The 14,111-nt window shown below is 37.2% G+C and overlaps 2 protein-coding genes across 4 annotated transcripts in view; one reads left to right on the plus strand and one right to left on the minus strand.

Annotated features, from left to right (window-relative positions):
- The window catches only part of LRRC63 (leucine rich repeat containing 63), an 81,790-nt gene extending 70,924 nt beyond the window's left edge, over nt 1–10,866 (minus strand). For 2 of the 3 annotated variants that reach the window (XM_027848138.1, XM_027848136.1), the window contains exon 1: nt 10,560–10,778. The gene's annotated coding sequence lies outside the window, so the exon portion shown is untranslated. The other variant, XM_027848137.1, reaches the window with a different exon arrangement.
- LCP1 (lymphocyte cytosolic protein 1) overlaps nt 1–14,111 on the plus strand; it is a 103,724-nt gene that overhangs the window by 21,709 nt on the left and 67,904 nt on the right. The gene's annotated exons all lie outside the window — the stretch shown is intronic.

A 14,111-nucleotide genomic window follows, 5' to 3' on the forward strand; every position in this document is an offset into this window, starting at 1 on the left:
ACCTGGGTTCCAGTTCCACCTCCAACACACACTGACTGTTTGACTTCTCATTTCTCTGGGCAACTCTGTAAGAATCTAAGTTTCAGAGAAGGTACAAATTTGAAATGGTAGCAGGAGTTTCCTCATCAAGAAGTTCTCTATACTGATGAAGTCATGGGTACATTGCTGTACCTATCTAGATCAATAAATATGTATCTCTACCAGTTAATTATATAAATTAAAAAGTTTAAAATAATAACCCTAAAAATAGTGACAGATTACTTTTTAAAAATTAAATTTTATTTTTCAATTAACTTTCAATTAATTAAAAAATCTATTTTTTCTTCCCTGTACCCACTTTTTTGGGGGAAGGGAGGTAGGGAAGAAAAAAACAACAACTTTAGAACAAAACAAAATATATTTTTGCATTAGCCAGAGACATATTGCTGTGAAATGGGTTGAATTTGATTCTAAATTATTACCTCTCCTGAGACCTCACTAAGCTTGACACAAGGTTCATGGGAATCTCAAAAATAAAGATGAAAAAAAGGGGTGAAAAAGGAAAGAGCAAGATTAGATGTGGTCATGCCATTGCCTTGGCAGTGAAAGATATGACAGCTTTGCTCTTACAGAAAGGAGGGTGGAGTGGAGGTGAGGAGTGGGTTGGGAAGGTAGAGGCTGAAATGTGACATGACTTGGCCCCAACTTCAAGAGTATAATAGAGGGTAGCTAGGTGGTGCAGTGGATAGAGCATCGGCCCTGGAGTCAGGAGGACCTAAGTTCAAATGTGACCTCAGACCAAACACTTGGTACTTACTAGCTGTGTGACCCTGGGCAAGTCACTTAACCCCAATTGCTTAAAAATTAAAAAAAAAAAATTTTTAAATCTAGCTAGTTTTGAATCAAGCATATTCTGCCCTCTTAGCCACAGAAAAAGCTGCCTCCTTAATCCACTCATCTGTCCCATCACTAACCCCCAATCTTTTTCCAAGACTCATTTTTTAGACATGTAGTTGAAGGGGTTGAAGATGATGGTGTGTTTTTATGTTCCCATTGTAAATGACAAGATATCAACTGATTATGAAAAAAGGGTCTCTTTACAGTGGGGATATGGATGGGAGCAAAATACATAATATTGATTGACAGGTGATATTTTATAGAAGCCTCCCATGGTATTCCTGGTCATCATCCAGTTCCTTTTGCTTTTGTCCCACTTTCCCAGAGGTCAAACTCTGGTTGATAGAGGTTTTTCTATAGAAGACTCCCATGATACTCCTGGCCATCATCTAATCCATTTTCCTTTTCCCTAGTTTCTCATGCCAGTAGCCCTCAAGCTGGTGTAACTGAAGAACATCATTCTCACAGTTCCTGTGCCAAAAATGCTCTTTCTCCACCAGTGATTGTCGACCCAAAAGCAATTAGCATTCTCTTGCAAGGCCTTGACATTCTTTCTAAAATGGAAATTTTCATTGATTTTACTTCAGTTTTCCCTCATGTTCCTCTTAATATTGAATAATGTCCCTATGTTTGTATTCTGAAACTGATCACCCAAAACACCCAATGGCAACATAGGTGTCCTACAATAGGTTTTGTGGTACAAATCTGGGACGCTGTCTGAATGTGCTTTTGGGAGAACTTCTGATAGAGTTGATGACCCATAAAGGGAGAGAATTGTGTGTTTTTGTATCTCCAGCACCTACTATAGTTGCACATAACAGATGCTTAATTGGTGTTTGTTTAATTGGATTGAATTAATTATATAGATTTGGGAGTCTTCTGTGTAGAAGTGATCATTGAAGCTTCAGGGATAGATGAGCTCACCAAGGAAGAAGAGAGAATATACAGAGAAAGAGACGAGAGGTTTTAGGACAAATCATTAGGGTCTTCTCTACCGAAGAAGGGTCAGCAAGGGAGAAAGAGGAAAAAGACAAAGTGCTTTATGTACATTATCTTATTTGATCCTCACAGCAACCCAGTGAGGGAAGAGGTACAAATATCATTATCCCCATTTTACAGATAAAGAAATTGAGGCTGGAGACGTTAAATGACTTGCCTCAAACAGCTAATAAGTATCAGATGTGGAATTCAAAACCAGATGTTGCTTATTCAAAGTCCAATTTTCTTTCTGTTATATCACAGTCTCAGAGGAATAGTCAGAGAAGTAAGAGGAGAACTAGGAGATTGTAGTGTCACAGAAGCTAAGGAAGGAATAAGTATCAAGAATTCTGGGATGGTGAACCATGTCTAATGTTGTCATACTCTATTAAAATATAGGTTACTTGAAAGTAGGACTGTTTCTTTTATTTGTATTCATACAGAAAGCACAGTGCCTGTGTTTCTATTTATCTAATCTACCTAAATAAGGAGTGATCTCATTTTGTGAGTTATAAATCTCATTCTTTAAAATGTTTCATTTTATAAAGCAGAATTCCCCCAAAATTAACATAGATAATAAGAGAGGAAATTTAAGGCAATTAGATACATAAATACAATAAGAGTAGTAGTAAGGCCTATCTATCTATCTCTTTATCCCTCTATCTATCTTTATCTGACTATTTTTGTCTGTTTATCTCTCCCTCCATCTAGCTTTGTCTGTCTCTATCTTTGTCTATCTCTATTTCCATCAATCTTTATTTATCAGTTTCTATCTATCTTTGTATATCTATTTATTTATCTTAGGTGGTGCAATGGATAGAGCACCAGGACTGGAGTCAGAAAATCTGAGTTCAAATCCAGACTTAGACACTTACTGTGTGACCTGAGCAAGTTACTTAACCCCTATTTGCCTCAGTTTCCTCATCTGTAAAATGAGCTGGAGAAAGAAAGGGCAAACTACTCCAATAAAATAAAACCCCAAATGGGGTCACAAAGAATTGGACACAGCTGAACAACTGAACAGCAACAATAAATTATCTATCCATCCATCCACCCATCCATCTATCATCTGTCTAGTGTTACAGAAAGTTCAAGGAGGATGACTATTGAGAAAAATTATGTTGGATTTGATCATCAGATCATTAATGACCTTTGAAAGAGTAGTTTCATAAAGAGGTAAAGGTGGTAGAGGTGGAAGCTAGACTTCAAGGGCTTTAAAGTTAATATGGTAAGGCAATGAAAATAACAAGTGCAGATTATTCTTTTGAGAAGTTGGGCAGTGAATAGAATGAGATAGATGGGATGGAAATTCCAAGGGAATGAGAGAAGGTTTTTGTTTGTTTGTTTTTAGAATAGAGGAGACCTGAGCTTGCTATTCTACTCTTATTGTATTAATGTATCTAATTGCCTTAAATTTCCTCTCTTATTATCTATGTTAATTCTGGAGGAATTCTGCTTTATAAAGTGAAACATTTTAAAGTATGAGATTGTATAACTCACAAAATGAGATCACTCCTGATTTAGGCTTTTCGATCTGGGATTCATGGGAAATGTAAGCATCTGTTGGAATATGTGGGCAAAGGTATAGAATCACATTTTAACTAAAGGAAATGAAGAAATTAAGGAGAAAGGAGGAAGACCTGAATTATCTCATTTTACCTGAGGAAAAACTGGGGCACAGCCCTGCAAATACATTAAAACCTTTTAGATAATATTTTACAGCTGATTTTTGTTCATATTTTGGAAACGTGGATTTTTAAAAATTGATTTTATTGGACTAGCAGGTAAACAAAATGAAAAACATGGTGTTCTTTATTCTTAATTTTGCTACTACCTTTCCAGTCTTCTTACACTCTTACACACATTCTGTGATCGAGTTACCCTGCCCTACTTGCAGTTCCTCTAACACAGATATTCGTCTCTCTTCTCTGTGCCTTTGTACAGGCTGTGTCCCGAACCTGGAAGGCTCTGTCCCCTCACTTCTGTCTCTGAGTTTCCTTGGCTTCCTTTTAAGACTCAGCTCAAATCCTGCCTTCCCCTCTGAGGTTGCCTTACATCTGCTCTGTGTATATCTTGTATATACCTAGCTATTTTCATGCTGCCTCACCCATTAGGATGTGAGCTCCTTGAGAATAGGGACATTTTTTGCTTTCCTTTGCATCCCCAACTTTTAGCACAGTGCCTGGTGTAGAATAAGCACTCAATAAATGTCTGTTGTTTTGTTCGTACAATTTTTGTATTAGGATATCATCATATACACAGATGCTCTTGTTTTGTACTTATTTTTTGTCAGTTTGTGTATTAAACAATTCAGTTGCAATATTTATGTTTTTGGTAAGAAAATATTGCACTAATTACTCTTATTGTTTGATGGTTCTGTTTCCATGTGGTTGTTTCCCCCCATTTATATGAAATTACTTCAGAGAATACTACCTCCCCTCTCCCCCATTCCCTTTGTCTATCAACATAAGGAGAAAAGAGGAAGGCAGTAAGTATATAGCACCTACTATGTGCTAATCACTGTGCTAAATGCTTTTTACAAATAATTCGTTTGATCCTCACAGCAAAAAAAAAAAAAAGTAGGTGATATTATTAATCCCCATTTTACAGCTGAGGAAATTGAGAACAGAGGTTAAATAACTTGCCTAGGGTCACACAGATAAGTGTCTGAGGTGGGATTTGAACTCAGGTCTTCCTACTTCCAGGTCCAGCTCTCTATCCATTGTGCCACCACAATAAAAACAAAAATACATAAACAGCATATGAGGTCCCAAATAATTCCCTTGTGAAATTCCTGCATAGTCCCTTGAAAATATATGGCTCAATCAACTCAAATCACTTGTAATGACCAGTTTTAGTACTAGAGAATTGATGATAAGACATATGTTCTTAGGATCATAGACCTATATCTAGGAGGAACCTCAAAGACCCTGTCCTCCAACTTCTTTCATTCTCACAGATGAAGAAAACAAAACTCGGTGAGGTTTCAGTGACTTGCCCAAGAACCTATAGGTAGCCCTTGTCAAAGGTGGCATTTGAATACTAGTCTTATGTTTCCAAAGATCTTTCCATTATACCACAAAGTGGGAGACCACAGGTACAGAATGTTGCATATACATACTGTCTGACTAGGTAATTTTATCAATTAGATTTGTTTAATTTTTTAAAAAAATAAAATAGAGGGTTCCAAAGTAGGAATGAAAGACTGGCACTTTAAGATTTGAAACTATATTTTAAAGTGGCAATCCTCAAAACTATTTGGTACTGGTTAAAAAAATAGAAAACTAGATCAATAGAACAGACTAGACAAGTAAGAATCAGAAATAATTGAACTCAATAATATAGCATTCAAAAGTTTAGAAAAACACAACCTAGAAAAGAGCTCTCTTTTTGGCAAGAACTGCTGGGAAGCAACCTAGACTATATTATGTTTAGACCAACATCTTTTATAATATTCCATAATTTAATTAAAAATTGATATGTGAACTGATTATTAAAGATCATACCATTAAAAAATTAAAAGAGAAACATATCATACTTTTCACAGCTATGAGTAAGAGATGGATTTTTAACCGAACATCATAATAATGGTAGTAAAGTATAGAGACTTTTTACAAAAGATCAAATAAATTATTTTGATTGTATGATATTGAAGGCCAAGCGTGGTGGCTCTCTTGTCCTTGATGGTGAAAAATTTTGTTATAAAACATTAGGAGGACCAGCAAAGGTAGAAGAGGAAGAGGCAGTATTAGGGTCCAGCACTCTCCTACAATTACTACAACAAAAATTGAGGAGAACACCAGATGGAGTAGTGATCAGGAAATCCAAAAAGAAACCACAGTGAATCAATTTTCTGGCCCAAATCAGCACAGGGAGAAAGTCAGAGCCCTACAGGCACCGGGGATAAGGTCTAGCTAGGAGGTCAAAATCCTTCTCTCCAGAAGATGGGGCTGATGCTTATAACCATATTCAGGGAAAAAGTAAGAATGAGAAATAGCTTTGTAATAGCTTTGTAACTCTCAACCTGGACTGGGGTTGTGAAGCTTTACAGCACAGATTAGGAGACATCCTGAGGCCTAGGAGCTTTAGGTAGATGATGCAGCCAGGAAGGCCCAGGAAGAAGCCTTCTATCCTGTGAACAGATATGAGCCTGCAGTTGCTGCTTGTGTACCAGGCAAGATGCTTTGGGCAGGGACAAACCTACAGAATTGTTGTTCTGCCTGAAGCAAGACTAGAGACTACAGCTGTGTATTAGGGTAGAGTGTGTGGACTAGGGAAGAGTCTACAGTTTTGTTGTTCTGACCTCAAAGGAGGGCATGGTTCCAACCTATGGAGACAGAAGCTAAGTAGCCAGGGCAGAAAGTTCCCGTGTGAAAGGCCAACAGTTCTGTTGCTCTGAACCTTAAGGGATTGCCAGGTATCTAAGAGGAGCTGGAGCCCACAGCTGTCTACTGGATTTCTAATCAAGGAAAAGCCTATAGCTATATTTCCCAGATGAAGACTAGGATTGAGAGCCTGCAAAATTCAGATTGGGAGGGCAGCAATCAGACTGAGTCCTAGATTAGACCACATAAGGTACTGAATTCAGGGGGCTTGAGTTCAAATCTGGCCTCAGACACATAACACCTACAAGCTTTATGACCCAGGACAGGTCATTTAACCCCATTGCCTAGCCAAAAAAAAAACCCCAAAAAGCAAAAAACATAGTACTCAATGGCAAGAGAAAGCAATACCAGGACACCAGATAATATAGATTAGGACTGGACAAGGCCCAGACATTCCTTCCATAAATACAAAAGCCTAACCCTGACACAAAATCCCAGTTCAAGAAGTAATATTGGAAAAATAGATAAAAAAAACCCAACCCACTGATAATAAAGATTATGAATCCAGGTAACCCAAGACATAAACTCTGAAGAAAAGAATATCTCTATAACAACTGCAGGTCTCAAACAAATACACAGTTTGGCCACAAGATCAACTAGAATTTCTAGAGCAAATGAAGCAAGAATTTTAAAAATGATATAAATTAAATGAGAGCTCTTGAGGAAAGAAAGAGAAAAGAAATTAGAGCTCTAGCGGAAAGATTTGGAAGGAAAATTCATAGCAAATCCTTAACCAAGTAACAAACAATGAAAATGAGAATGTATAAAACAGTACTCCATGGGACACCAAGAAATAAAAAACAAAATAATAAAAACTGAAACATAGAAGAAAATGTTAAGCATTTCATATCAAAGGAGAAAAAAAACTAAAATTCAGTGGACTACCTGAAAACTATGAACAAAAAAGAGCTTGAATACCACATTGCAAAAATGAAATGAATGAATTTTCATGAATGAAAATATCCAAACCTATTAGAAACAGAGGGCAAAGTGAAAACAGAAAGAATCATTGCCGGAAACTCTTAGGAAGGTCATGGTCAAAATATAGAGCTTTCAGATCAAAGAGGGAAAAAAAAAACACTTTCAAGCTGTCAAAAGAATGAGGAATCATAGTCAGAAACATATACCATGATAAAGGCCAAGAGAATTTGGAATATAATATTCCAAAAGGCAAAAGGTAAATGCTTACAATCACTTACATGGGAAAAATAAACCTTTGAGGGAAAAAAAAATGGACCTCTAATGAAATAGAGGAATTTAAAGTATTCCTAATAATAAGACCAAAGTTATATAGAAACTCTGAGGAATCAAAAGGAAAATGAAAGGTAAATTTATTGTTGTTCAGTTGTTTTAGTTGTCTCTGACTCTTAGTGACTCCATTTGGGGTTTTCTTGCAAAGATGCTGGAGTGGTTTGCCGTTTCCTTCTCCAGCTCATTTTATAGATGAGGAAACTGAGGCAAACAGGGTTAAGTGACTTGCCTAGAGTCACACAACTAGTTAGTTGTATCTGAGACTGGATTTGAACTCTGGAAGATGAGTCTTCATGATGCCAGGCCCAGCACTCTATCCACTATGCAACTAGCTGCTCTAAAAAGTTAAATATGCTTGAGCAATTAGAAGGAACTGCTCAAGGATGAAGTATTTACATTCAAATACGAAGGTGAGAAAAAAGTGTTTCTTGAGAACCCTAATGTTATCAAAAGTCATCGAAGGAGTTAATAAGACAACCGGTCTAGAATTAGTTTTCCTATGCTTTCAAAATCTTAAAAGAAGAATGAATAGGGAGGGAAAGAGAATTCAATAGAAAGGAAAAGAGAAAGGAAGGGGAGAGGGAACTCTCACAAAGTCAAGGTGTGCAAGAAAATTATTATACAAACTTGGAGGAAGATGTAAAAGGGGTTGGCTTTACTTGAGCCTTATTTTCATCTGAACTAGTTAAGAAACACACACACACTAACACACAGATTTTGGTGTAAAAAGAAATTCAACTCAACATGGAAACAGAAAGTGGGAGAGAAAGACAAGGAACAAGAGGAAGGTTGATTCTGGAAGTTTAGTTGAAAAGGTAAAACTCCAACCTCTGAGGTAGATCATGAAGGGGATATTAAAAGGAAAGAAAAAAAAAGATAAAAACCTGTGATTGGCATCTGGGTGAAGGAAAGAGAAAGAACAGACCAATGAATTTTACATTCAACTAAAAAAAAAGCTAGAAAAGCATACATACACACACACACAAACAAAAACAAAAAAAAAAATTGATACCGAAATGGAAATTCTGAAAAACCAAAGAAATAAATACCAAAAGTCAACCTAAATTATTAAGCACCTACTGTGTACCAAGCACTATGCTAAGTACTGGGGATAAAAAGAAAGGTAAAAGACAGTCCTTGCAGTCTAGTGGGAGAGACAACATGCAAATAATTTTATTTAACATGACAAATTGGAAGTAATCAACAGAGGGAAGGCACTAGAATTAAAGGGGATCAGAAAACAAGCTTCCTGTTGAAGGTAGGATTTTTAGTTGGGATCTGAAGGAAGTCAGAGAGACCTAAGTGACAACTTCTTGTCATCTTTGAGTGCATGCTAAAGTGAACTCTGTCACTTTGTTTACCTCTCCAAAGTGACTCTGGGAGCTATCCTACCATTTTGCAATTTCTATCTTTCTTTTGGTTTTGATTATGTCAAAACTGTCAAGTAGGATGCCCATTCGACGAGATCTCACATTTAGAGTACTAACAGCAAAGTGAGAATTTATAGATGCCCTAGAAACTATGATTTTTAGCACCTCCTGTCCCCACTTCTGCCACTCTGTCACCATCACTGCAGAAATTGAAGGGGGCCACACATGCCCTAAGGCCATTTCATATTTTTCTGTTTTTCATGAGTTTCTATGGCCTACATAGTCCCTACCAAGTGACCAGTCTACTATGGTGAGACTTTCCATACATTGCTAGGCTTGTTCTCAGAAAGCAGGCTTGCTATGTTGCTGGAACCATGCTCAAAGCTTTTACACAGTGTTTGACTGGCATAGCCTTTGAAAATCTGGGGTTAGTGCCATTCCATGATGAAGCATCAAAATAGGATTTTGGACAGGACTAAGAAAATAAAATATATGGCTTACATTGATTGTTACAGGAGAAATTTAAAATTTAAGCAATCCTTCTGTGTCAGGGCTATAACACATTCAACGTGGAAATCCTCCTGACTACACATTTGGTTCCTATTCTAATTGATGTGTTACCACATCCCTTTCTCCAACCCCTTTCCTTGCTCCATTTTCACCTTTTTATATTACTCAATGGTTACTTAACATCTGTGTTAAGTTAATGATTGCTAGTTTTTTTTTAATTATTCTTCCTTAAGAAAGGATTTTCATCACCTTAATGTAAATTTTACATAAAGGATGACAGAGGCTCTCAGAAGGATAGGAGTGTTGTTTAGGTTTATGCAGTAATTTGTGTCAGAGTTAGTTTAACAACAAGAACAACAATTGAGAGCTGCTATATTCCTGGTAGATCCCAGTGCTTTTGACGATCTATTTGCTCCCAGTAAATTAAGCATTGCAGACACAGCATATCAGGCAAACTTAACAGAAGTTGCACAGATGCTAACTTCTTCACTGGAGGAAGTTTTTTGGGAAAGCTTTGTTTCCTTTCCTGAATTTTAGGAAAACCAAAAACTTCCTCTTAGTGGGCTAACGCGCTGTTTACACAAAACTGTGGTTGTTGTCCTTTGAAATAGAACATGTCTGAGAAGCAAGCCTTCTCAAGTCTGTTTCTGACAATGTCTTCTGTCACCATTCTCTCGGTCGCTTAGGCTCATAATCTCAGTCAGAAAGACCACTGGACTTGAAGCTGCATGAAATCTGAGTCTGAATCCAGGGTCTAACACATTAGCTATGTGAAACTGGACAAATCACACTTAACCTCTGCAATTCCGTTTTCTAATCTTTGAAGTGGGTATATAATTCCTTGTGCTATTTACCTTACTGCAGAGTTTCCACACTCAAGGATCTCCCATCTCTTTTGAGGAGTGCATTTGCCTCTAAACAGGAATCTCCATTTTCGTTCTCTCTTTTTCCAGTCCATCCTACACACTGCCATCAGATCATTTACCCTCAAAACACTGATTTTAAACTTCCCATTGTCTCACTGTTATTTAAGATCTCTTCACATTTAGTCAAATGCTCCAGGCACAGGCATTCAATAGAATACAAGAATCATAGGTTTATAGCTTGAGGGGACTTTAGATGCTACCTAGTCCAAGCCTTTCATTCTGCAGGTGAGGAAACTGAGACACTGAGAAGCAAAATGACTTACCCAGGGTCACATCCAAGGATGAAGTGTAGCAAAACCAGGTATTGGATCCAGATCCTCTGGCTCGTGATCCAGTGCTCTTTCCACAGTGCTGTGCCACATGTTCTAACTAACACATACCAATAAAGATGCATAAAATAAGGTCAGTGGAGATGGCCTTGCCCAATTAAGACTCTAGTGAAAATTCTTTTGTTTCAGAATTATAGGTAGGTAGAACCATCAGCTTTCAGAACTCACGTGGCCTTTGCTATCATCTAGGTCAATTCCTTCCTGGGTCACTTGATCAAAGAAGATTTTTTTATTTCAAGACTACAGATGAGCTGTGAAAGTGAAGGCTTAACCTCAATGGATATATTGTAAACAATTTTGAGTTTTCTAACAGGAAGGACAAGTGACAGGTTTCTCTTCATAGCAGGCATCACTCAGATCTATTTCCTTACCTGTCCTCAAAGTCTCTTATATTAGCTTTGCTGTTTTACTCCAGCACAATTTTTAAAACTACTTTTGCTTTCTTTAGGCTTATTTTCATTTTTTTTTTCTTAATATTGCTGGCAGCTAGTAGCACAGTGGATAGAGCACAGGGTTTGGAGTTGAGAAAGATCTGGATTCAAATTCCTAGCTCTGTGACCATGGGCAAGTCAGTTAAAATGCTCTCAGCCTCAGTTTCCTCCTCTGTAAAATGGAAATAACAATTGCATATATCTCACAGTGTTGTCATGCAGATCAAATGAGATAACGTATCTAAAGTACTTTGCATATCTTAAAGCATTATATAAATGCTGGCTATTATTATTGATATTATTATTTCTCTTGGTGACAGGTACTATCATGAAATGGTCCAAGCAGCAGAACTAATACAGATCTCTTGAGCCAATATTACATTTCCAGAAGAGCATTGAAAGCAATGTTAATTTCATTCCATAATTTAATAGTTAATTTAATAATTTAATAGGTTTTTTAATAGTTAATAGTCAATAAATATTTATTAGTCACCTACTATGTGCTAGGCACTGTGCTAAGCATAGGGACACAAATACAAATAAAAACAGACAGTTCTTGACCTCAAGAAGCTTACAGAATAGCACAAGCATGATAAAGTCCAAAAATAGTGCAGCTCTAATCTATAGCCAATCAGAGAGACAGAGAATGCTGATAGAATGTGAGTGCCAAGGCTGATTCCATCTTGCAGAATGATGAGGTCCTTCTCTAGTCTTCAAATCATTCTGCTTCTGGATGATAAGAAAAGTTATCTAGATATCATTTTAATTTGTTAAATAAAAACACTTTTAGATGTGGACAGTTTCCTTTCATTTATGACTTTAGTAACAGACTACTCTAATTAGTTTTACTCATGTTATTGTCAGAAATAAGGAGTAAAGTAAGGTTCTTGTGGTTGTTTTTTTTTTTTTTCCCAAACGGGATCTGTTATTTCATTTGTGTAGGTAACTTCCAGTGAAAAAACTCCCTTTAGCAATGAAGATCAACAATTGTGCAACAAATTATAAGCTTAATGAGTCGCCAGAGTTTCTGAAAGATTCAACAAAATCAATTTAAATGGATATAAAATCATCTTCTGTGCCATCAGGATTATTTAAACTGTGTATATTGATCCTCCTCATATCCTAGTTATGTTCAGTGAGTGATTTTGAAGTGCTTCTTAAGAATTTCTGAAAATGATATTACCTTCTGATTTTATTTTGAATTTTATTTTACTTATGGAAATGCTTCAGTGTTTAAAAATTTAATCAACTCATTCACTAAAGCACTGCTAGCGGTTTTCCCTCTATGTGATGTGGGAGAATGCAAAGGAGCTTCAGTCATGGCCCCTGCTCTTATAAAATAGTTAAAGGACAATGAATAACCAGAGGGAAATTTAAATAACAGAATACTCAAATAACAACATCCATGTTTAGGAAAACAGAGGCAGTTCTGAAGTTCCACACTCTTTGTTGGGGACACAGTCTAATGGTTATTACATACATTCTTTTCAGTCACCTTTATTTTATCCACATGTAGATGACTCAGAGGATAGACCTGGAGTCAGGAAGACCTCAGACTCCAGACCTGGAGTCAGGAAGACTCATTTTCCTGAGTTCAAATCTGGCCTCAGATACTTATAAGCTCTGTGACCCTGGGCAAGTCACTTACCCCTGTTTGCTTTAGTTTCCTCAACTATAAAATGAATTGGACAAGGAAATGGAAAACCATCTTGGCAGAAAAACTGGACAAGGAAATGGAAAACTATCTTGGCAGGAAAACTCCAAATGGGGAAATGAAGAGTCAGACATAACTAAAATGACTGAACAACAAAAAAAAATACACATGTATGCATATGTGTGTGTGTATTTATGTATATATATTGTAGGGATCTAGCTGTGTTTTAGGAAGAGTAATCAGTTGGTGATTTGTATAATGGATTAGAAGGTAGAGGAGACTAGACTTGTGATTTCATTGGTACAGGAAACTTCTGATGGGGAAATTCTCTCCACCAATGCAGATAACCTTAAAAAGTTTCATGGGGGCACTAAGAAGTTAAATGATTTATCCATAGTCACATGGTATGTGCCAGAATTAGGACTTGAATCCAGGGCTTCCTGACTTTAACACTAAGCCAATACACTATGCCAGTAGTATAGGTATAAGTGGAAAATGTCTACTTGGGGCTAAAGTTCCTTTGATCTTATGTTTATCATTTACGATCCTAATTGGATTCAATTAAATGAACATTTAGTAAGCACCTACTATGTGCAAGGCACTGTGCTGAGGGCTGGAGGACATTGAAACAAAAGGAATACAACATGTAAATAGCTGAAGGAGAACAGTACAATAAAAAGACTCTGGATTTGGAGTCAGTGGACCTAAATCCCAGCTCTTGTTACTTACTGGCTTTATGTCCTTGGAAAGTCACTTTTTCTCTCTAGTTCTTAGTTTTCCTGTTTATAAAATGATGGGGTTGGACTTGAATACCTCTAAGCTTCTTTTCAGCTCTAAATCTATGGTTCTAAGTATATAATACAAAGTAACTTGGGGCATGGAAGGAGCTTAAGGAGACCTTATTTCATGTTCTGCCTCTGAAACTTATCAGTTGTGTGATCCTGGACAAGTCAAATGTCAGGTGCCCCAGGCATCTCTCCAAGCCTAAATTTGAGAACAGCTGCTGGACTTCACCAGAAGTTGCCATACCAATGAAATCACTGGGTCAGTCCATACAATTTTGAGGCAAGAGAGAGATCTAGCAACTGGGGGAAATCAGGGCACTCGTCAGTAAGAAGACAGCACTTGAAGTAAAACTTGAAGGAAGAGAAAAATTCTGAAAGGTGGGGATGAAGAGGGCAAGAACTCCAGACATGGGGGATAGTTTGTATCCATAGAAATCAGAAATGAAGGGGCAGCTAGGTGGCGCAGTGGATGGAGCCCCAGCTCCGAAGTCAGGAGGACCTGAGTTCAAATTTGGCTTCATATCAAAAACTTGTCACTGAGAACCTGAAGAATTAGGGTAGTAGCTGAGTGAAAGAAGAGTAGGGGACTAATGCAATAGATACGGAAGGAGACATG

Source organism: Vombatus ursinus, unplaced genomic scaffold (assembly GCF_900497805.2).
Source record: "Vombatus ursinus unplaced genomic scaffold, bare-nosed wombat genome assembly UNPS02005659.1, whole genome shotgun sequence".
In the NCBI taxonomy this organism is placed as follows: domain Eukaryota; kingdom Metazoa; phylum Chordata; class Mammalia; order Diprotodontia; family Vombatidae; genus Vombatus; species Vombatus ursinus.